The 23,847-nt window shown below is 48.8% G+C and overlaps 1 protein-coding gene and 1 long non-coding RNA gene across 3 annotated transcripts in view; one reads left to right on the plus strand and one right to left on the minus strand.

Moving 5' to 3' along the window:
* PWP1 (PWP1 homolog, endonuclein) overlaps nt 1-23,847 on the plus strand; it is a 248,794-nt gene that overhangs the window by 143,699 nt on the left and 81,248 nt on the right. The window contains exon 1 of one of the 2 annotated variants that reach the window (XM_063928459.1): nt 15,703-16,002. The exons of the other annotated variant lie outside the window; for it this stretch is intronic. The gene's annotated coding sequence lies outside the window, so the exon portion shown is untranslated. Of the gene's footprint in view, nt 1-15,702; nt 16,003-23,847 lie in introns of those variants that run through there. 2 annotated transcript variants of the gene reach the window in all.
* The window catches only part of LOC134933337 (uncharacterized), a 177,065-nt gene that overhangs the window by 9,175 nt on the left and 144,043 nt on the right, over nt 1-23,847 (minus strand). The gene's annotated exons all lie outside the window — the stretch shown is intronic.

Here is a 23,847-nt window from a genome sequence, read left to right on the forward strand (position 1 = left end):
TGGGCAGCGAGTCGTGGGGCTTCTACAACACAGCTTTGCCGTGCGGCTACTTGGTCTTCAGTGCACACGTTTGTGCGCTTTTACAAGTTTGATACGTTTGCGGCACCAGCATCTAGCTTTGGCCGCCTGGTGTTACAGGTGCCAAACAGCTCTCCCGCCCACGGGGGAAACTTTGGTACATCCCAAGAGTACTCCAGTGACCCCTAGTGGATGAAAAAGAAAATAGGATTTTGGTACTTACCAGGTAAATCCTTTTCTTTGAATCCATAGGGGGCACTGGACGCCCACCCAGAGCAGTTTACCTGATTTAGAGTAAGTTCAGTAGTTCTTATGGTAACACACTCTCACGACTGGTTTAAATTTAACAAATGTTAATCGGTTATGGTGTCAACTGTTTAGTGGTCAGTTACGTTATGTGTCAACTTTATTGTTGTCCGTTATGTTATATGTAATTCTCCTTTTGTCAATCTCTCTATCGATCCTGTTCGGCTCAGTAAAAAACACTGAGGTGCTCGAGGATATGGAGGGGAGGAGTAGTTTCAAAATTAATTTATTCAGTGCCTTCTTCCGGTGGAAGCCGTCCATATCCCAAGAGTACTCCAGTGCCCCCTATGGATTCAAAGAAAAGGATTTACCTGGTAAGTACCAAAATCCTATTTTTACTGACCCTGGGGCATATAAAAGACGCTGTCCTATATATGAGGGATGCCCAGAGGGACATTTGCTTACTGGGCTCTAGAATAAATGCAATGTCAATTTCTGCCAGAAGGGTCCTGTGGACTCGGCAATGGACAGGTGATGCCGACTCCAAAAAGCACATGGAGGTGTTACCTTACAAGGGTGAGGAATTGTTTGGGGACGGTCTCTCGGACCTAGTTTCCACAGCTACGGCTGGGAAGTCAAACTTTTTGCCATATATTCCCTCACAGCCTAAGAAAGCACCGTATTACCAAATGCAGTCCTTTCGATCACAGAGAAGCAAGAAGGTCAGAGGTGCATCCTTTCTTGCCAGAGGCAGGGGTAGAGGAAAGAAGCTGCACCATACAGCTAGTTTCCAGGAACAGAAGTCCTCCCCGGCTTCCACTAAATCCACCGCATGACGCTGGGGCTCCACAGGTGGAGCCAGGAGCGGTGGGGGCGCGTCTCCGAAATTTCAGCCACCAGTGGGTTCGCTCACAGGTGGATCCCTGGGCTATACAGATTGTGTCTCAGGGATACAAGCTGGAATTCGAAGTGATGCCCCCTCGCCGTTACCTCAAATCGGCCCTGCCAGCTTCCCCCATAGAAAGGGAAGTAGTGTTAGCGGCAATTCACAAGTTATATCTCCAGCAGGTGGTGGTGAAGGTTCCCCTCCTTCAACAAGGAAGAGGATACTATTCCACAATGTTTGTGGTACCGAAACCGGACGGTTCGGTCAGACCCATATTGAATTTAAAATCCCTGAACATTTATCTGAAAAGATTCAAGTTCAAAATGGAATCGCTGAGAGCGGTCATTGCAAGCCTGGAAGAGGGGGATTTTATGGTGTCTCTGGACATCAAGGATGCTTACTTGCATGTCCCCATTTATCCACCTCATCAGGAGTACCTCAGATTTGTGGTACAGGATTGTCATTACCAATTCCAGATGTTGCCGTTTGGGCTCTCCACGGCACCGAGAATATTTACCAAGGTAATGGCAGAAATGATGGTGCTCCTTCGAAAGCAAGGAGTCACAATTATCCCATACTTGGACGATCTCCTCATAAAGGCGAGGTCCAGAGAGCAATTGCTAATCAGCGTAGCGCACACTCAGGAGGTGTTGCAACAGCACGGCTGGATTCTGAATATTCCAAAGTCGCAGCTGATTCCTACTACGCATCTGCCTTTTCTGGGCATGATTCTGGACACGGACCAGAAGAAGGTGTTTCTCCCGGCGGAGAAGGCTCAAGAGCTCGTGACTCTAGTCAGAGACCTCTTAAAACCGAAACAGTGTCGGTAGATCGCTGCACGCGAGTCCTGGGAAAGATGGTGGCATCATACGAAGCCATTCCCTTCGGCAGGTTCCATGCGAGGATCTTTCAGTGGGATCTGTTGGACAAGTGGTCTGGATCGCATCTTCAGATGCATCGGCTGATCACCCTGTCCCCGAGGGCCAGGGTGTCTCTTCTGTGGTGGCTGCAGAGTGCTCACCTTCTCGAGGGCCGCAGGTTCGGCATACAGGACTGGGTCCTGGTGACCACGGATGCGAGCCTCCGAGGATGGGGGGCAGTCACTCAGGGAAGAAACTTCCAAGGGTTGTGGACAAGTCAGGAGGCTTGTCTGCACATAAATATCCTGGAACTAAGGGCCATATACAATGCCCTGAGTCAAGCGGAGCCTCTGCTTCGCAACCAACCGGTGCTGATTCAGTCAGACAACATCACCGCAGTGGCTCATGTAAACCGCCAGGGCGGCACAAGAAGCAGAGTGGCGATGGCAGAAGCCACCAGGATTCTTCGTTGGACGGAGAATCACGTGCAAGCACTGTCAGCAGTGTTCATTCCGGGAGTGGACAACTGGGAAGCAGACTTCCTCAGCAGGCACGACCTCCACCCGGGAGAGTGGGGACTTCATCACGAAGTCTTCACTCAGATTACAAATCGATGGGAACTGCCACAGGTGGACATGATGGCGTCCCGTCTCAACAAAAAGCTACAAAGGTATTGCGCCAGGCTAAGAGACCCTCAGGCGATAGCTGTGGACGCCCTGGTAACACCGTGGGTGTTCCAGTCGGTCTATGTGTTTCCTCCTCTTCCTCTCATACCCAAGGTGCTGAGAATCGTAAGAAAAAGAGGAGTGAGAACAATACTCATTGTTCCAGATTGGCCAAGAAGGACTTGGTACCCGGAACTGCAAGAAAGGCTCACAGAGGACCCATGGCCTCTGCCTCTCAGACAGGACCTGTTGCAACAGGGGCCCTGTCTGTTCCAAGACTTACCACGGCTGCGTTTGACGGCATGGCGGTTGAACGCAGGATCCTAGCGGAAAAAGGCATTCCGGATGAAGTTATTCCTACGCTGATAAAGGCTAGGAAGGACGTGACAGCAAAACACTATCACCGTATATGGCGAAAATGTTATGGCCTGGTGTGAGGCCAGGAAGGCCCCTACAGAGGAATTCCAGCTGGGCCGGTTCCTGCACTTCCTACAGTCTGGAGTGACTATGGGCTTGAAGTTGGGGTCCATAAAGGTCCAGATTTCGTCCCTATCCATTTTCTTTCAAAAGGAACTGGCTTCTCTTCCTGAAGTTCAGACGTTTGTTAAGGGAGTGCTGCATATTCAGCCCCCTTTTGTGCCACCAGTGGCACCTTGGGATCTCAACGTGGTGTTGGGTTTCCTGAAATCCCACTGGTTTGAGCCACTTAAGACCGTGAAGCTAAAGTATCTCACGTGGATGGTGGTCATGCTATTGGCCTTAGCTTCGGCTAGGCGTGTGTCAGAATTGGCGGCTTTGTCATGTAAAAGCCCCTATCTGGTTTTCCATATGGACAGGGCAGAATTACGGACTCGTCCGCAATTTCTGCCGAAGGTGGTGTCATCTTTTCATTTGAACCAACCTATTGTGCTGCCTGCGGCTACTCGTGACTTGGAGGATTCCAAGTTGCTTGATGTAGTCAGGGCTTTGAAGATCTATGTAGCCAGGACGGCTGGAGTCAGGAAGACTGACTCGCTGTTTATCCTGTATGCATCCAACAAGCTGGGTGCTCCTGCTTCAAAGCAAACCATTGCTCGCTGGATCTGTAACACGATTCAGCAGGCTCATTCTGCGGCTGGATTGCCGCATACAAAATCAGTGAAAGCCCATTCCACAAGGAAAGTGGGCTCTTCTTGGGCGGCTGCCCGAGGGGTCTCGGCATTACAGCTTTGCCGAGCAGCTACTTGGTCGGGTTCAAACACATTTGCTAAGTTCTACAAGTTTGATACCCTGGCTGAAGAGGACCTTGTGTTTGCCCATTCGGTGCTGCAGAGTCATCCGCACTCTCCCGCCCGTTTGGGAGCTTTGGTATAATCCCCATGGTCCTTACGGAGTCCCCAGCATCCACTAGGACGTTAGAGAAAATAAGATTTTACTCACCGGTAAATCTATTTCTCGTAGTCCGTAGTGGATGCTGGGCGCCCGTCCCAAGTGCGGACTTTCTGCAATACGTGTATATAGTTATTGCTTACTAAAGGGTTATGTTATGTGGCATCAGTTGAGTGAGGCTCTGTTGTTGTTCATACTTTTGACTGGGTAAGTTTATCACAAGTTATAAGGTGTGGCTGGTATGAGTCTTACCCTGGATTCTAAAATCCTTTCCTTGTAATGTCAGCTCTTCCGGGCACAGTTTCCTTAACTGAGGTCTGGAGGAGGGGCATAGAGGGAGGAGCCAGTGCACACCAGTAGTACTAAATCTTTCTTAGAGTGCCTAGTCTCCTGCGGAGCCCGTCTATTCCCCATGGTCCTTACGGAGTCCCCAGCATCCACTACGGCCTACGAGAAATAGATTTACCGGTGAGTAAAATCTTATTTTTTTAAAATATATAAACCTTTTATTATGCACATCTGCAGAATGGATCTCCTCGTCAGAAACGGGGGAACAGGGTGGGACGTCGCAGTTGCATGAAATCTAACCATGCCAGTTAAGTGGTTTTAAAGACACGGCTGATCGTAAAATTGAGACTATACTCAAATCATTGTACACAGCTGCTTTGGTGGCCCAAAAAGGTGGCATGTGCGTGGATCACTAAAGCCATTGCGTAATGGTCAGGTAACCTAATTGAGGGGTTAGATTCCTTATCTAGTGGGGATGTTGTCTTACTCCTGCAGCATACACAGGACTCTGCGAACTTTATGGTGGAAGCCATAAAGGAAATACGCGTGCTTAACGCACGCACCACCACTATGTCGGAACGCAGGGGCTTGTGGCTACGCCAGTGGACTACTGATGCGGACTAAAGGAAATGCGTGGAAGGCCTACCATTCACAGGAGAGGCCATGTTTGGAGATGAACTAGACAAATGGATCTCCACAGCTACTGCTGGTATGTCTACGTATCTTGCCTCCCCAGGCCCCCCCCCCCCGACCTAGGAGACTTATTCAGCTTCTAAGTTACAATTCTTTCGGACGGCCAAGTTCAAGGGCAAATTCAGAGGTGCTTCTACGTCCTCCAGTGATCTCAGGTCTGGAGGAGGTGGAATTCCTAGTGTCTCTGGATAATAAAGGATGCGTACCTTCATATTCCGATCTGGCCGCCTCCTCATTCTTATCTATGATTTGCACTGCAGGACTGTCACTACCAGTTCCAGGCCCTGCCATTTGGTCTCTACACGGCACTGATGGTGTGCACCAAGGGGATGGCAGAGATGATGTTTCTACTCCGCAAACAGGGAGTGAACATAATTCCGTACCTGGATGATCTCTGATAAAAGCACTATCCAGGGAGAGGTTGCTGGACAGCATTGTTCTCTCAACCAAACTCCTCCAGGATCACGGGTGGATTCTGAACCTTCCGAAATATCACCTAGAGCCAACACGGAGGCTCCCACTCTTGGGAATGATACTGGATACGGAGTCACAAAAGGTGTTCCTTCCGTTGGAATAGGCATTGGTAATCCAGTCGATGGTTCGGGATATCCTGAAGCCAACCCTGGTGTCGGTGCATCTGTGCATTCGCCTTCTCGGGAAAATGGTGGCCTCTTACGAGGCACTTCAATACAGAAGGTTTTACGCAAGAACCTTCCAGCTGGATCTGTTGGACAAATGGTCTGGATTGCATCTTCACATGCACCAGAGGATCCGTCTGTCGCCGAAGGCCAGGATCTCCCTTCTGTGGTGGCTACAGTTTTCTCACCTCGCTGCAGGACGGAGGTTCGAAATTCAAAACTGGATTCTGTTAACCACAGACGGAAGCCTTGGAGGTTAGGGAGCAGTCACTCAGGGGGTGCAGTTTCAGGGAAGATGGTCAAGTCAGGAAGTCATCCTTCCAATCAACATTCTGGAACTCAGGGCCATATACAACGCCCTTCTGCAGGCCTCACATCTTCTTCAAGATCTGGCAATTCAGGTCCAGTCGGACAATGTGACGGCAGTAACGTACATAAACCGACAGGGTGAAACGAAAAGCAGAGCAGCAATGTCAGAGGTGTCAAGAATTCTCCTCTGGGCAGAAAGAAACGCTGTGGCGTTGTCAGCGGTCTTCATTCCGGGAGTAGACAACTGGGAAGCAGACTTCCTCAGCAGACACGACCTGCACCCGGGGGAGTGGGGACTTCACCCGGAAGTGTTCAGGTGCTTGACAAGTCTATGGGGATATCCACAGATCGACATGATGGCCTCTTGTCTCAACAAGAAGCTCAGGCTGTATTGTTCCAGGTCGAGAGACTCACAGGCGGTGGCGATAGACGTCCTCCATGGGTCTATCAGACGGTGTACATGTTTCCTCTACTTCCTCTGATCCCAAGAATTCTAAAGCGAATAAAAAGGGAGAAGGTTCAAGCAATACTCATTGCTCCGGACTGGCCAAGAAGGGCCTTGTACGCGGACCTTCTGGAGATGCTCCTCAAAGATCCGTGGCCTCTACCTCTTCGCGAGGATCTTCTGCAACAGGGCCCGTTCGTCTATCAGGACTTACCGAGGCTATGTTTGACGGCATGGAAGTTGACGGCTGATTTTAGCCAGGAGTGGGATCCCTAAAAATGTTATCCCGACTATGATCCAAGCCAGGAAGGGGGGTAACGTCTAAGCATTACCATCGTATTTGGAAGAAATACGTCTCTTGGTGTGAGAGCAGAAATTGGAATTTCTTCTGGGACGTTTCCTGCTTTTTCTGCAGGCATGCGTGGATGTGGGCCTGCATCTGGGCTCCATTAAAGTCCAGATTTCGGCCTTGTCCATTTTCTTTCAGAAACAATTGGCTTCTCTCCCTGAGGTCCAGACGTTCTTGAAAGGTGTTCTGCACATCCAACCTCCCTTTGTGCCTCCCACGGCACCTTGGGATCTCAGTGTGATGCTGCAGTTCCTCCAATCGGACTGGTTTGAACCGTTACAGGAGGTGGACGTAAATATCTTATGTGGAAGACCGTCACACTGTTGGCCTTGGCTTCAGCAAGACGTGTGTCGGAGCTGAGGGCTTTGTCTCACAAAAGTCCCTATTTAATTTTCCATGAGGACAGAGCTGAACTTGTCAGCAATTTCTTCCTAAAGTGGTGTCCGCATTTCATATCAACCAACCTATTGTGGTTCCGGTTGTCACCGACACCTATGCTACTTCAAAGTCTTTGGATGTTGTGAGGGCTTTTAAGGTGTATGTGAAAAGAACAGCTCGTTACAGAAAAACGGACTCGCATTTTTTTCTTTATGATCCCATTAAGATTGGGTGTCCTGCTTCAAAGCAGACAATTGCACGCTGGATCAGACTTACTATCCAGCATGCTTATTCCACGGCAGGTTTGTCATGTCCAAAATATGCACAGACCCACTCTACTAGGTCGGTGGGTTCTTCCTGGGCGGCTGCTCGGGGTGCTGAGCAGCTACTTTGTCAGGTTCAAACATGTTTGCTAAGTTCTACAAGTTCGATACTTTGACCAAACTGAAGGTCCTCAGAGGCCAATCAGTTCTGCAGGAACGTCAGCACTCTCCCACCTGGTTTGGTACATCCCTATGGTACTAAATGGACCCCAGTATCCTCCTTGACGTAAGAGAAAATAGGATTTTAATTACCTACGGTAAATCCTTTTCTCGTAGTCCTTAGAGGATACTGGGCGCCCGCCCAGTGCTTCGTTCTTCCTGCACTGTTACTTGGTTAAGTAATGTTGGTTCAGCTGTTGCTGTTCCTGTTTCAAGTTTGGTTAGCTTGGCTTTCCTCTTGTGTGTGCTGGTTTGGAATCTCACCACTATCCTTATCTATCCTTCTCTCAAAGTATGTGCGTCTCCCCGGCACAGTTTCCTAGACTGAGTCTGGTAGGAGGGGCATAGAGGGAGGAGCCAGCCCACACTATCAAATTCTTAAAATGCCCATGGCTCCTAGTGGACCCGTCTATACCCCATAGTACTAAATGGACCCCAGTATCCTCTACGGACTACGAGAAAAGGATTTACTGGTAGGTAATTAAACTCTTATTTCTCTTGCGTCCTAGAGGATGCTGGGGACTCCGTAAAAACCATGGGGATAGACTGGCTCCGCAGGAAACATGGGCACTTTAAGAAAGACTTTAGGTCTGGGTGTGCACTGGCTCCTCCCTCTATGCCCCTCCTCCAGACCTCAGTTTGATACTGTGCCCAGTGGAGACTGGGTGCTTTTCAGAGAGCTCTCCTGAGCTTTCTGACAGAAAGTATATTTGTTAGTTTTTTTATTTTCAGGGAGCCTGCTGGCAACAGACTCCCTGCATCGAGGGACTGAGGGGAGAGAAGCAGACCTACTTCTGTGAGTTTCAAGGCTCTGCTTCTTAGGCTACTGGACACCATTAGCTCCAGAGGGAGTCAGAACACAGGTCTCACCCTGGAGTTCGTCCCGGAGCCGCGCCGCCGTCCTCCTCACAGAGCCGGAAGATAGAAGCCGGGTGAGTATGAGAACAAAAGAAGACTTCAGAGGCGGCAGAAGACTTCATGATCTTCACTGAGGTAGCGCACAGCGGTGAAGCTGTGCGCCATTGCTCCCATACACCTCACACACGGCAGTCACTGTAAGGGTGCAGGGCGCGGGGGGGGGCGCCCTGGAGAGCATATAAACCTCTTTTCTGGCAAAAATAGTATATATACAGCTGGCCACTGTATATATATAGATATATATATAAGAGCCCTCGCCAGTTTTCAGTATATTTGAGCGGGACTGAAGCCCGCCGCCGAGGGGGCGGGGCTTCTCCCTCAGCACTCACCAGCGCCATTTTCTCCACAGCACAGCTGAGAGGAAGCTCCCCGGTCTCTTCCCTGCTTATACCACGGTTAAAGAGTGTTTTAAAGAAGAGGGGGGTCACATAATTAGGCGCATATATACATTTATACACAGCGCTACTGGGTAAACATATGTTTATTGTGTTTTTTCCTGGGTTATATAGCGCTGGGGTGTGTGCTGGCATACTCTCTCTCTGTCTCTCCAAAGGGCCTTGTGGGGGGGATCAGTACGTAATCCCGCTGGACGGGATCCCGGCGGTCGAAATCCCGACGCCGGAATCCCGACCACACAATCCCGACAGGGGTGGCGAGCGGAACGCAGCCCCTTGCGGGCTCGCTTCGCTCGCCACGCTGCGGGCACGGTGCCTCGCTACGCTTGGCACACTATTATATTCTCCCTCTATGGGTGTCGTGGACACCCACGGAGGGAGAATATGTCGGGATTGTGGCGGTCGGGATTGTGGCGGTCGGGATTCCGGCGTCGGTATTTCGACCGCCGGGATCCCGTCCAGCGGGATGTTGACCGCATCCCCTTGTGGGGGAACTGTCTTCAGATAAGAGGATTCCCTGAGTGTATGGTGTGTCGGTACGCGTGTGTCGACATGTCTGAGGTAAAAGGCTCTCCTAGGGAGGAGGGGAAACAAATGAATGTGGTGTCTCCGTCGACAACGCCGACACCTGACTGGATGGATATGTGAAATGTAAATTTATTGCACAAAAGATGAGAAGGAACAGCAAGGGAGTCAACCCATGTCTGTCCCTATGTCGCAGGGGCCTTCAGGGTCGCAAAAGCGCCCACTATCCAAAATAATAGTCACAGATACCGACACGGATTCTGACTCCAGTGTCGACTACGATGATGCAAAGTTACAGCCAAAATTGGCTAAAAGTATTCAATATATGATTATTGTAATAAAAGATGATTTGCATATCAAACCCCCGGTCCCGGACACGAGGGTACACATGTATAGGGTAAAGAAACCTGAGGTAAACTTTCCCCCATCTCATGAACAAGTTATTGAAAAGGCTTGGAAATCTCCAGACAAGAAACTGCAGATTCCCAAAAATGGATTCTTAGGGCGTATCCTTTCCCGACTAAGGACAGGATACAGTAAGAATCTTCCCCAAGAGGGAAAAAAGCTTGGACACGCTTATCCAAAAAAGGTAGCGCTGCCATTATAGCTACCCTCAGGGATCCTGCTGATCGCAGACAGCAGGCTACCTGGAAGTCCATTTACACAATCTAGTACCTTACTCAACCCGGCGTTAGTGTCGGCTTGGGTTTGTAGCGCTGTAGCAGCAAGGATAGGTACCTTATCGACGGAAATTAATACCCTGGATAAGGATACCGGTTTATAGACCCTGGGTCATATTAAAGATGCGGTCTTATATATGGGAAATGCTCAAAGAGACATTGGCCTACTGAGTTCTAGAAATCACTGCTATGTCGATTTCTGCTAGATGAGTCCTATGGACCCGGCAATGGACAGAAGGCATATGGAGGTTTTACCTTACAAGGGTGAGGAATTGTTTGGGGAAGGTCTCTCAGACCTGGTCTCCACAACTACGGCAACTGAATAAAATTTTTGCCATGTATTTCCTCACAGCCTAAGAAAGCACCACATTAATACATGCGGTCCTTTCGGTTATATAAAAACAAGAGAGTACGAAGATAGTCTTTTCTTGCCAGAGGTAAGGTCAGGGAAAACAAGCTGCCAACCACAGCTAGTTCCCAGGAGCAGAAGTCCTCCCCGGCCTCTATAAAATCCACAGCGTGATGCGGGAACTCCGCTGAGGGAGTCCGCCACAGGGGGGGGGCGCGTCTTTGACTGGTCAGCCACATCTGGGTTCACTCACAGGTGGATCCCGGGGCGATAGAAATTATTTCCCAGGGTTACAAGCTGGAGTTCGAACAAGTGTCTCCTTGCCGGTTTCTCAAATCGGCCTTAACAGCTTCTCCCCCAGAAAGGGAGCGACTGTTAAATGCAATTCACAAAGTGTATCATCAACAGGTGGTGGTCAATGTTCCCCTACTTCTACATGAAATGGGGTAGTAAATCAACCCTGTTAGTAGTCCCGAAACCGGACGGTTCGGTCAGACCCATTTTACATTTAAAATCCTTGAACCTATACTTGAAAAGGTTCAAGTTCAAGGTGCAATCGCTCAGAGCAGTCATCGCCAGCCTAGAAAGGGGGAGATTTTATGGTATCCCTGGACATAAAGGATGCATACCTTCATGTTCCCATATATCCACCTCATCAGGCGTACCTAAGATTTGCGGTACAGGTTGTCATTACCAAGGTTTTTCTACCGCGGATTTTCACCAAGGTAATGGCGGAAATGATGGTGCTCCTGCGCAGGATGTCGCAATTAGTATCACTTTCACTGAAGGTGTTATAGCAACACAGCTGTTTTCTCAATATCCCGAAGTCGCAGTTGAGTCCTACAACTGGTCTGACTTTCTCGGGCATGATTCTGGATACGGTCCAGAAAAAGGTTTATCTGCAGATAGAAAAGGCTCAGGAACTCATGACTCTGGTCAGGAACCTATTGGAACCTATTGAAGCCAAAACAGATGTCAGTACATTACTGCACTCGAGTCCTGGAAAAGATGGTGGCGTCATACAAAGCCTTCCAATGGGACCTACTGGCAAGTGGTCCGAATCACATCTACAGATTCATCAGTTGATCGCCCTGTCCCCCAGGGCCAGGGTATCTCTCCTGTGGGGGTGCTCACCTTCTAGGGGGCCGCAGGTTCGGCATTCAGGACTGGATTCTGGTGACCACGGAGAAAAACTTCCAGGGTCTTGGGTCAAGTCAAGAGACTTGTCTTCACATCAATGTCCTGGAGCTGAGGGCCATATACAACGCCCTTCGTCAAGCGGAGACCTTGCTTCGCGACTTACCAGTACTGATCCAATCAGACAACATCACCGCAGTGGCTCATGTAAACCGCCAGGGCGGCACAAGGAGCAGAGTGGCAAGAAGCCACCAGGATTCTTCACTGGGCGAAAAATCATGTAAGCGCACTGTCAGCAGTGTTCATTCCAGGAGTGGACAACTAAGAAGCAGACTTCCTCAGCAGACACGACCTGCATCCAGAAGTGGGGACTTCATCAGGAAGTCTTCACACAGATTGCAAGTCAGTAGGGACTGCCCCAAATAGACATGAGGACGTCCCGCCTCAACAAAATGCTGAAAAGATATTGCGCTAGGTCAATAGACCCTCAGACGGTAGCTGTGGATGCCCTAATGACACCGTGGGTGTTCCAGTCAGTCTGTGTGTTTCCTCCTCTTCCTCTCATCCCAAAGGTGTTGAAAATAATAAGAAAATGAGGAGTGCAGACAATTCTCATTGTTCCAGATTGGCCACGAAGGGCCTGATATCCGGATCTGCAGGAGAATGCTCACAGAAGATCAGTGGCATCTTCCTCTAAGACAGGACCTGTTGCAACAGGGGCCCGATCTGTTCCAAGACTTACCGCGGCTGCGTTTGACGTCATGGCGGTTGAACGCTGGATCCTAGCGGAAAAGGGCATTCCGGATTAAGTCATTCCTGCGCTGATAAAGGCTAGGAAAGACGTGACAACTAAACATTATCACCGTATATGGCGAAAATATGTTTCTTGGTGTGAGGCCAGGAATACTCCTACGGAAGAATTCCATCTGGGCCGTTTTCCTTCACTTCCTATAAACTGGAGTGAATTTGGGCCTAGAATTAGGCTCCATTAAGGTTCAGATTTCGGCCGTATCCAATTTGTTTCAAAAAGAATTGGCTTCTCTCCCAGAAGTACAGACTTTTGTGAAGGGAGTGCTGCATATTCAACCTCCTTTTGTGCCTCCGGTGGCGCCTTGGGACCTTGGCGTGGTGTTGAGTTTCCTTAAGGCGCACTGTTTTGAACCACTTAAAATGGTGGAGTGAAAATATCTCACTTGAAAGGTGGTCATGTTGTTGGCCTTGGCTTCGGCTAGGCGAGTGTCGGAATTGGCGGCTTTGTCTCATAAAAGCCCCTATCTGGTTTTTTTCCATATGGATAGAGCGGAATTTCGGAACCGTCCTCAATTCTTGCCTAAGGTGGTGTCATCTTTTCATATGAACCAACCTATTGTGGTGCCTGTGGCTACGCGTGACTTGGAGGATTCCGAGTCCTTTGTTGTAGTCAGGGTTTTGAAAACTTACGTAGCCAGAACGGCTAGAGTCAGAAAAAACAGAAGCACTGTTTGTCCTGTATGCAGCCAACAAGGTTGGCGCTACTGCTTCAAAGCAGACTATTGCTGACTGGATCTGTAACACGATTCAGCGAGCGTGAAACGGCTGGATTGCCTTTACCTAAATTGGTCAAGGCCCATTCCACTAGGAAGGTGGGCTCTTCTTGGGCGGCTGCCCGAAGGGTCTCGGCTCTACAGCTGGGCCGAGTGGTTTCTTGGTCGGGTTCAAACACTTTGCGAGGTTTTATAAGTTTGATACCCTGGCTGAGGAGGACCTCCTGTTTGCTCAATCAGTGCTGCAGAGTCATCCACACTCTCCCGCCCGTTTTTGGAGCTTTTGTATAATCCCCATGATCCTTACGGAGTCCCCAGCATCCTCTAGGGCGTTAGAGAAAATAAGATTTTAAACCTACCGGTAAATCTTTTTCTCGTAGTGCGTAGAGGATGCTGGGCGCCCGTCCCAAGTGCGGACTACTCCTGCAAGACTTGTATATAGTTTTGCTTACATAAGGGTTATGTTCTAATTTTCATCGGTCTTGGACTGATGCTATGTTGTTTTCATACTGTTAACTGGGTAGTATATCACAAGTTATGCGGTGTGATTGGTGTGGCTGGTATGAATCTTGCTCTTGGATTAACAAAAATCCTTTCCTCGTACTGTCCGTCTCCTCTGGGCACCGTTTCTCTAACTGAGATCTGGAGGAGGGGCATAGAGTGAGGAGCCAGTGCACACCCAGACCTAAAGTCTTTCTTAAAGTGCCCATGTCTCCTGCGGAGCCCGTCTATCCCCATGGTCCTTACAGAGTCCCCAGCATCCTCTACGGACTACGAGAAAAAGATTTACCGGTAGGTTTAAAATCTTATTTTTTCTGCTGCGGGGTACACTGGGCTCCACAAGGATAGACATAGGGGGTGTAGAGTAGGATCTTGATCCGAAGCACCAACAGGTTCAAAAGCTTTGACCTTCTTACCAAGATGCATAGCGCCGCCTCCTATATCACCCCGCCTCCGTGCACAGGAGCTCAGTTTGTAGTTGGTGCTTGCAGTGCAAGCATGTGACAGGATGAGCTGCTCACAGCAGCTCTAGAAAGCTTTTTCTGAGGAAAAAAAGAAGACTACAAGGGCTGCAGCAGAGGCACAGATTGTGCTGGATGTCAGTAGACATTGCCTGCTGCAGCTCCATCTCTCCCCCAGTGGCGCTGTACACTCCCGTGCCCTGGTTGCCGGGTACCTACAGCAGGAGGCTCCGGTTTTCTTCCAAGTTAGTCACACACGGCTGGGGCTCTCCGGGATCGCGTGGCCGCACTTCGGGAGGATGTAAGTGGGTCCCGCTCGCGGGACCCGCACTTTATCGCGATCCGGCGCGGCCGGTGAAAGCGGGCCGCGCGCTGGCGGTGGACACTGTGGCAGTACAGGCGATCCCACTAGATCACCAGGGCATGGGTGCAGGTCAGGTTTTCTCTCTAAACCTTTTTTACAAGTAGCCCGCAGTACCCGGTGGTTTTGCCAGCAGAGGGGATAAGGCTTAGACCTGGAGCCCCTCCCCCAGCCCCTGGGCGCCATTTCCCGTAAATGTTCCCGCCCCGGAGCTGCATATCAATCTCTCCCTCACTCCCTGGCAGTGTCTGCGGCGCCATTATCCCTCAGCTCACTGTTCCTGGGAATGCTTGGGCAAATCCTCCTATGTAAAGCCGCCTGGTTGTCAGTGCTGTGACTTTACAAGACACTTAAGTATTCTACCTGCCTTTTTTAGTCAGTGTTAGTTAAGAAAGAGTGCACTTAGTCAGGGTTTCTAGTACAATTACCCTGTGATATACATCCAGTTCTTACTGTGTACTGTTATATCTATTGTTATATAGCTGTGTAAGCTAGTCCAGTGCAGTATTATTGTTAGTAATAACCTCTGCATTGTACAGACTGTGACTATTTGTGTGTGCATTTGATAGCTGAGTGGTGTCCATTTTGTGTCTTTCACTCAACCTGCTATCCCTATATTATATAACCTGAGGGGGCTTGGTGCGTCAGGTTTTATCTAATATAGGAGTTTCACAAAGATATACTGTATTACGTATTTTTCTCTGTGATTTAGTCACCATATCTCTCCTTTATCTCTGCTGGTGCTGACTACACTGTGCAGGGGTTTGGGCTAGAGGTATTGTGCTGCTGACAAATTGTACTGTGTTACCTGATACTGCAAGTTATATCATGTCTGCTTCTGAGGGTAACGGTTCTGGGGCTGAACACACTGCCGGTGTTGCTGAAGCCGCAGATACCTATGAGGAGAATATAGCAGCTTTGGGCTCTGGTTCTGGGGGCTCCTTGCCCCCCAGTGGGACGGTGGCAACGGGGGCAAATAATGACCCGCCGTGGGCCACTTTTTCTACGCTTCTGCATACGCTAGTTCATAAACTAACACCCCCTATGGGATCCCCAATGCCGGTGCAACCGTTTGTGGTCCCTGCAGCTAACCCGCCGTGGGCGGACGATTTTTCTTTTTCATCCACTAGGGGTCACTGGAGTACTCTTAGGGATATGGACGGCTTCCACAGGAAGTAGGCACTGAATAAATTAATTTTGGAACTATACCTCCCCTCCATATCCCTGAGTACCTCAGTGTTTTTTCTGTGCTCGACACAGTTAGTAGGCTTGTGGCTTTGCTGCCACAGAGGTCCACATTTCATTGGATTTTTTTCTAAGTTTTTCTTTTTTCAACGATTTACCACATCCCTTCCCCCCTTCCAATAGGCGTGGGTCCGGGATAAGTGAAGGCTGCTTTAGCAGCTGTGGGTGTCGGACCTCTCTAAAAAGAGCTCCCTCACTACCACCTGCAGGACTAAAACCTGCAGTAAAGGCTGGACGGAACTTACAGAGAAGCCCCGTCATAGCCCTCACCACAGGGTCCAGGTATGTTGAACGGGGCGGTCAGCTCACGCTGCCGCCCCACTGTGATACTGTCTGTGTGTGTGTGTGGCCCAGGCCCTCGATGCCGCTTTCGGGCTCCCTCTCCACCATAGCCCGGCTCCGTGTATAGAGAACGGTATACGGAGCATGGGGGGACACACAAATGAGAGTCAAAAGGCAGGTTTCTTAGCCTAGTGAGTAACTTTGCTGCCACAGTGATGTTCCCTGCACACAGAAATGTCAGGGTCACTGGATAAAATCTCATGATTCAACTCTTATTGATAAGGGAATACAGCAGCGCTGCATATGTATTACAAAAGGCTATGAAGTCTTTGTTAAAACAAGATTAACCATGTTTCCTGTTGTATTTCCAGAATTTCCTGTGTTACATCTCTCCTCCATTGAAGGCGCAGGGGTGTTAAGGGGAATTTGGGAGCAGGCATATGGCTGGCGTGCACTGCACTTGGCCAGATATATATTTATAGAGACACCTTAGTGCTATTTACTGAGTCGTGCAAGTTGTCTGTCTTTGTTTTTGTTTTGAGTATTGTCTGTCTGCATGAGTAAGACACCAGCAATTACTAATAAGCAGTTTCCCTGCCATGTCTAAAACATGGATATACATAATTATTTATATCATAACTGTTTATAATGATATTATCCTAAAGACTGCAAATCTGAATCATGGTTGTGGCAGCCAAATACTGGCTTTGTTCATTTGTTGTAAAGTAAGATATGTTATAACAATTGGTCAGCACATGGTGCTTATAAAACAGTATCTGTGGAGCCGTGTGAGTTCACTCACCTGCAGCAGCTTTGGCTTAATTCACTCGGCCACACCACACTGGATACGCCCAATCTCATCTGATTTTGGAAGCTAAGCAGTGTTGGGCCTGATTAGCCACCTGGGAGTACAAGGTGCTGTAGGTATTTTTATTCTACAGCCACACCACACTGGATACGCCCAAACTCATCTGAGCTTGGAAGCTAAGCAGGGTTGCATACTGTTTTGCCATCTGGGGGAAACTGGTGATCCAACTAGATTGCATACTAATACATGCTAGTTTAAACTGTTAAAAATAGCTCAGTTTGGCCTTACACTATCAATATAAACCTACCATAGGTTTTACAGTCAGGATAGCTCTCCAGAGCGCGCTCCCGGCGCCGGCCACTAGAAGGGCCCATTAACTAAGCTGTGGTCAAGCAGCAGTCATCTCAGGTTTTAAGCCTGTGCGAGGTCACATTTAGTTTCAGACTTGTAAAAATGTGTTATACCTGTGTATCAGGGAGACTCTGTAGCCTACTGGTTAGGCTTCCCGCCAACAGTGTAGATGCTGCTTGCAGGGTCATTGGTTCGAATCCTGGGTTCAACTACTGTCTATACACCAGATAGTGTTAACAGTCTCAGTACATAATTGGCCATGGGTTTCCTCAGTGAGTACATTGGAAATGCTTCCATATGGCTTAGCATACATGTGTTTGTGGATGATGGTTGTATCCTCAATTGGATGTTGCACTGTGTTTGATATTATTATAAAAAAAAAAAAAATGTATGTGTGTGTGTATATATGTGTGTATATATATGCTGACATTAAAAGTCTATTTTGCAGTAAGCAAGAATAATTGGTCAGCACTCAGTGCTTATTAACACTATCTGTTGAGCACTGCAAACATGGCCACACCGCAGCAGCTTTGCTTATTGTTTTTACAGGTGGCTCTGTAGCCAAGTGGTTAGGCTTTCCAGCCACAGTGAACATTGTGTTTGCATGGACACTGGTTCAGATCCTGGTTTAACAGGTGTTTTAAAAAAAAAAAAAAAGTGCATGGTAGGACAATTTTTTCTTTTAATGTTACTTCCTGGTTCTTTCTCGGAAGTTGCTGCCCTACAACACTTAGACTCTGGAGGAGCGGGGTGTTGTTAGGAGTTTAATTTATTAATTGTTTTTGTACAGCATGACTCTACAGGAAGATTCACTATTGCTGGTAACCACATGCACGGTAATGCAGGTTTATACACACGTTACTTCCGTGGTGTACTTACTGGTTGGAGTACATGATCTCTTGCACTTACATGTGCAGCAGAGTACTGCAATGGAAGCATGCTGGGCCCATAACCCAGAGGTAGGCAGATTGAAACTATCCTCTGCTATATGCATTTATGCATAATCAAACAAGCAGCTTCGCTGCAAAGTCGGTCACACAGTGTGTCGGACAAATACGAATCTGGGCCAGTGGCGCAATGTATATCGCATCTGACTATGCATAACAAGATTGTAGGTTCGTCTCCTACCTGGCTCGTTTAAGTTGCCGTGATCGTATAGTGGTTAGTACTCTGCGTAAAGACTGCACAGACAGTTTCAGTTACATTGTTGCGGTCGATTTGCCGCCAGCCCTCATAGCACCAGGCCAGTACGTCAGGTTCTCAGCGAAGGCTGAACAATTTCCAATCAGAGACAATTGCATTTATTGGGTGTTTTACTACATATCGGAGTATACCCTACACAGCAGTAGGGCTGTTGCTTCGCCCTGCTTTGGTAAGGGTTTGAGGTAACAAGGCTGTAGTGGCAGGGCATTCCAGTTCAGGTTTGCCCTAAATAAAGACCACCTTACACTTCTTGCTGCCTACAGCTTCTTTGGACGTTGGCAGTTGGTTCTTGCGTTTTCAGCTTCGCTAGTAGCGCATAACGTCCACTTTGGCTACGTTCCTAACAGGCGGAGTCGGATTCCAAACGAGATAGATCGCAGACCAAGTGGGGAGGAAAATCTGATTTCCTACCATTGTCTACGCGAATTCCTGAATGATTCCGTCTCAACGACTTCAATTCCTAGGTATGATTCTCAATACGGTAAATCAAAGAATTTACATACCCGAACAGAAAGTACAGGTCATTCGTCATCTGGTACAATTAGTGCTCAAGCCACGCACAGTCTCGGTTCACTTGTGCATTCGCCTATTAGACAATGGTGGCGGCTTTCGAAGCGCTTCAGTTCGGAGGACTTCACTCACGTCCTTTTCAATTGGATGTGTTCGCACAGTGGTCGGGCTCGCATCTGCAGATTTACTGCAGAAGTGAGGTTGTCTCCAAGGGCCAGAGAGTCTCTACTCTGGTGGCTCAAAGTACAGAATCTAACCGCAGGAAACGGTTCGGTGCCTGGAATTGGATAATTCTCACGGCGGACGCAAGTCTCAGAGGTTGGGGAGCTGTAGTTCAAAATTATCAGCTCCAGGGTCTCTGGGCGGATCACGAAAGATTGCTGTCTATAAATGTCCTGGAACTCCGGGCAATTTACAATGCGCTACTATAAGCAGTGCACAGGCTGCAGGCTCAGGCTGTTCAGGTGCAGTCAGACAATGCGACAGCAGTCGCATACATCAACAAACAAGGAGGAACGAAAAACCGTATGGCAATGCGGGAGGTACAGATGTGTCCACGTGCATCTTTGCTGTGTCCCGTCATGTATGGCACGGTTTTGCATGCTATATACTCAGAGATTTAGTCATGTCTTGTGGTTTTTTTCTTAATTTGCTGCCTTAATATGTTACTTTCTACATATTCTTTTATGGCAAACAAAAATTTTAAAATTCATCCACTCACTTCTCATGAAAAACAGTTTAGCTGTGTTTTGCATGTTGTGCCAAATTTGTAAAAAAAAAAAAAAAAAAAAAAGCAAAGATGTAAGTAGTCACATCTGTAGCTTGAATCCTCTATTGGGCCGAGTATCACCAAATGATATTGTCGGCAGTAGTCATTCCGGGAGTGGACAACTGGGAGGCGGATTATCTCAGCCGTCTGAATTTTCATCCAGGAGAATGGGCATTAAATCCAGAAGTATTTCACATGCTGGTCAAGAAGTGGAGTTACCCGCAGGTGGACCTCTCGCCACAATCATCAAACGCCCTAGGTCGTGTCCAGAACGAGAGATCCAAAGGCAGTGGCGGTGGATGCTCTCACAATCGCGTGGCCATACAGTCTCACGTATCTATTTCCACCGTTTCCGCTGCTCCCTCTGTGGCTAAAACGGATCAAAGGAGAGTCCGTCACAGTTATACTAGTGGCGCCTCTTTGGCCTCGGAGAGCTTGGTTCTCGGATCTCCGCGGTCTACTCGCAGTCGGTCTTTGGCCGCTCCCACTACGTTCTGACCTGTTACAGCAGGGTCCGTTCCTTTTACCCGATTTAGCGCGGCCGCGTTTGACGGGGTGGCTGTTGAGACAGCCCTCTTAAGAAGAGAGGGCATTCCAGAATTGGGTATTCCAACCATGTTACGAGCTAGGAAGCCGGTTACGGCAGCTCATTATTACAGAATTTGGCGTGCCTAGGTTAGATAGAGGTCTGAGTTTATCCACACTAAAAGTGCGGATATCGGCGTTGTCCATTTATTTTCATAGTAGATTGGCCCTATTGCCGTCGGTTCACACCTTTTATGCAGGGTGTCCTCAGAGTTCAGCCTCCATTCACTCTACCTACTGCGCCATAAGACTTGAATCTGGTTTTTAGATTTGTTAGTCTTTTTATTATGAACCCTTACAACAAGTGGATATTAAATTTCTCACTTGGGAAAATAATGTTTCTTTTAGCCTTAGCGTCAGCAAGGCGTGTTTCAGATTGGGTGCTTTGTCGTGCAAACCACCGTATTTAGTGTTTCATGATGACAGAGCGGAATTCCGAGCGAATTCTGCTTTTCTACCAAAGGTAGTGTCATCTTTTCACATCAATCAACCAATAGTAGTTCCTATGTTAACAGGAGACTCTGGTAGGTTGGATGTGGTACGCGCATTACGCATTTATGTATCCCGAACGTCGACCGTTCGTAAGACGGATACGTTGTTTGCTCTCTATGATGCTGCCAAGATGGGTTGGCCAGCTTCTAGGCAGACCTTATCCAGTTGGATTAAAGTGACCATACGTCAGACTTACCTTCATGCTAGGTTACAGCCGCCTGCATCGATAACAGCTCATTCCACACGTGCTGTGGGAACATCATGGTCAGCGAGTCGTGGAGCTTCTACGACACAGCTTTGCCGGGCGGCTACATGGTCTTCGGTGCACACGTTTGTGCGCCTCTACAAGTTTGATACGTTTGCGGCATCAGCATCTAGCTTTGGCCGCCTAGTGTTACAGGTGCCAAACAGCTCTCCCGCCCGCGGGGGAAACTTTGGTACGTCCCAAGAGTACTCCAGTGACCCCTAGTGGATGAAAAAGAAAATAGGATTTTGGTACTTACCAGGTAAATCCTTTTCTTTGAATCCATAGGGGGCACTGGACGCCCACCCAGAGCAGTTTACCTGGTTTGGGGTAGGTTCAGTAGATCTTATGGTAACACACTTTCACCGACTGGTTCAGATTAACAAGTTATGGTGTCAACTGTTTAGTTCTCAGTAATGTTGGGTCAACTTTATTGTTGTCCGTTATGTTATATGTAATGCTCCATTGTCAACCTCTCTATCGCTCCTGTTCGGCTCAGTAAAAAACACTGAGGTACTCAGGGATATGGAGGGGAGGTATAGTTCCAAAATTAATTTATTCAGTGCCTACTTCCTGTGGAAGCCGTCCATATCCCTAAGAGTACTCCAGTGCCCCCTATGGATTCAAAGAAAAGGATTTACCTGGTAAGTACCAAAATCCTATTATCTGCTCAAATAAAGAAGTTGAACCAGTCCCTGACTACTAAAAAGTGTGACCGGCGCTCGCCTACGTCCAAGTGGTCCTCTAAGCGAGCGCTTGTCTCCTCACAATCCACTGCTGTCACTGACACCTCGTCGGATGAAGACGGCACTTACACTGACTCCACAGGTTCTGACTCGGATACGGCTGATGGGGAGGGTGGTTCACATGTGGATGTTCCTGATCTTTTGGAGGCTATTAAGTTGATTTTACAGTTTACGGATGATCCCAAGCCATCCGTTCCTCCTAAGAAACCAGATAGGTTCAAGCGTCTCTCACTCTGACCACCTAATTGATATACGTCAGGAACCCTGGGAAAACCCGGGTTCGAAGTTTGTGCCTCAAAAGAAGATACTGGCTCGCTATCCCCTCGCGCCGGAGCTGTCTAAGAATTGTGAAACGCCTCCTCCAGTGGACTCACATGTGTCTAGGATGGTGGTTTCCTCAGCTCTACCGGTCACCACCGTGACGTCTCTAAAAGAGCCTACGGATAAACGTGTGGAGGGTTGTCTGAAAGCGATTTACACCCTCACGGGTGCTGCACAAAGGCCCACTATTGCAGCTACTTGGGCTGCAGAGGCCATTGAAGCATGGGCCTTGGAGTTAGATGCTGAAATCTCCTCTGACCATGCTAGACAATACTTGTCTTATATTGTCACAGCTTCTCGTTGTATTAAAGAGGCGGCTTCTGATGCCGGTATCCTGGCAGCCAAGGCCTCTACTACGTTAGTCCTGGCTCGTTGGATATTGTGGCTGAGATCCTGGTCTGTGGATCTGGACTCTAGAAAAACCCTGGAGGTACTCCCTTTTAAGGAGGATTTAAATAAGACTGTGGCTGACTTGGCTACTGCCAAAACTGCCTGTCTGCCAAGTACTGCTCCTTCTGTGTCGAAGGCTAAAGGTACTTCCTTTCGCCCCTTTCGTCCTTCAGGTAAAGCAAAAGGTCAGGTGTACAACAAGCAGGCGCGCACTTCCAAACCTGGTGAGCCTAAGCCCAAAAGAGCCTGGGCGGCCCGTCAGCCAGCTTCCAAGACAGATAAGCCTGCTTCATGACGGGGCAGTCCTCCTTCTGGGGGATCCCAGGGTGGGGGGCCGGCTTCTAGGGTATACCCAGGAATGGCTGAAGACCACTTCAGATGCCTGGGTACGGGAAGTCGTCACTCGAGGTTACGCCATAGCCTTCAAAAACCGACCCCCTCATCGATTTTGCCAGACAGATGTCCCGTTGGACAAGACAAAGGCAAACACTCTATATTCGGCGGTACAGACCCTCCTGGATACAGGAGTCATAGTACTGGTGCCTCTTGCGCAGAGGGGCCGGGGGTACTATTCTCCGCTGTTTCTAGTCCCGAAACCGAATGGGTCCTCCCGGCCCATTCTCAAACTCAAGGCATTGAACAGGTTTGTGAAGGTTTTCAAGTTCCGGATGGAAACCCTTCGCTCTATAGTTCTGGCCTTGCAACCTGGGGACTTCATGGTCTCCCTGGATATACAGGATGCTTACCTGCTTATTCCTAAAGCAGTGTCTCATCAGCAATACCTGAGATTTGCGATTGGCAACTGCCATTACCAGTTTCGGGCGTTAGCTTTTGGTTTAACAACGGCTCCGCGAGTCTTTACAAAAGTCATGGCGGTGATGACGGTGGTACTCCGCCGTCAAGGGGTCAGGATACTGCCGTATTTGGACGACTTGTTAATCCTGGCAAATTTCCCAGGACTTCTCCTGCATCATCTAGATGTGACGGTCCGGTTTCTGCAAGTCCACGGGTGGCTCATCAACTGGAAGAAGTCATCCCTGATCCCTGCTCAGAGCATGGTGCATCTGGGAGCACTATTGGACACTCGCAACCAGCGGTTGTTCCTGTCTCAGGAGAAAGTCCTGAAACTTTAGGACCGGATTCGTTGCTTCCTATCTCGTCCGCAAGTGTCGATACATTCGGCGATGCAGGTGCTGGGCCTCATGGTGTCAGCATTCGACATGGTGGAGTATGCTCAATTTCGCTCTCGCCCTCTCCAGAGGCTGATTCTAGCCAAATGGGACGGCCTGCCTCACCGGATCAGGTCTCAAAATTATCTCACTGACTCCGGAGGTCTGTCTGTCACTGCTCTGGTGGCTCCGGGACCAGCAACTGTGCAGGGGCCATCCGTTCTGGATATCCGACTGGGTCCTGTTGACGACAGGTG

Source organism: Pseudophryne corroboree, chromosome 6, assembly GCF_028390025.1.
Source record: "Pseudophryne corroboree isolate aPseCor3 chromosome 6, aPseCor3.hap2, whole genome shotgun sequence".
In the NCBI taxonomy this organism is placed as follows: domain Eukaryota; kingdom Metazoa; phylum Chordata; class Amphibia; order Anura; family Myobatrachidae; genus Pseudophryne; species Pseudophryne corroboree.